General features: G+C 35.6%; 1 protein-coding gene across 1 annotated transcript in view; it reads left to right on the forward strand.

Moving 5' to 3' along the window:
• Positions 1-202, forward strand: part of LOC138021509 (PRELI domain containing protein 3B-like) — a 5,228-nt gene extending 5,026 nt beyond the window's left edge. The window contains exon 4 of the mRNA XM_068868408.1: positions 1-202. This exon is cut by the window's left edge and continues 773 nt beyond it. The gene's annotated coding sequence lies outside the window, so the exon portion shown is untranslated.
• The last annotated feature ends 259 nt before the right edge of the window (positions 203-461 follow it).

A 461-nucleotide genomic window follows, 5' to 3' on the forward strand; every position in this document is an offset into this window, starting at 1 on the left:
TTGATTTATTCCTCCTAGCAGGTATTATTTAATTGATGAAAGCAGTCAAGATGACCTTAGTTTGGGTTTGGTCATGTCTCTCCTTGAATAGCTTACATGAAGCTATTTGTGGGCCTGTATTTAATGGGACTTCGATTTTCAAACAGAAGGCTTTGTTACACAAAAATTACGAGGATCTAAAGGATTAAAAAACAAATTCCTATCCCATTGTATCCTTTTTTCCTTGGGAGTGTATTGTATGATCACATTATTTACAACTCTGGGTTTAGGTTATCAATAATACTGAGCTTCAGATTGAGTATGGAGATGATTACTAGTACGAGTTTTCAGTTCTGAGCATGCACATTTTGGAAAATGTTTGTTCTTTAAATGTAATGTGTGTGCCCAATACACAAAACTTGTACCTATGGTCATTCACATACTCCAATCTGAAGGCCGCTGATTATTGGTGCTCATTATTG

This window comes from Montipora capricornis, chromosome 10 (assembly GCF_036669925.1).
Source record: "Montipora capricornis isolate CH-2021 chromosome 10, ASM3666992v2, whole genome shotgun sequence".
In the NCBI taxonomy this organism is placed as follows: Eukaryota; Metazoa; Cnidaria; class Anthozoa; order Scleractinia; family Acroporidae; genus Montipora; species Montipora capricornis.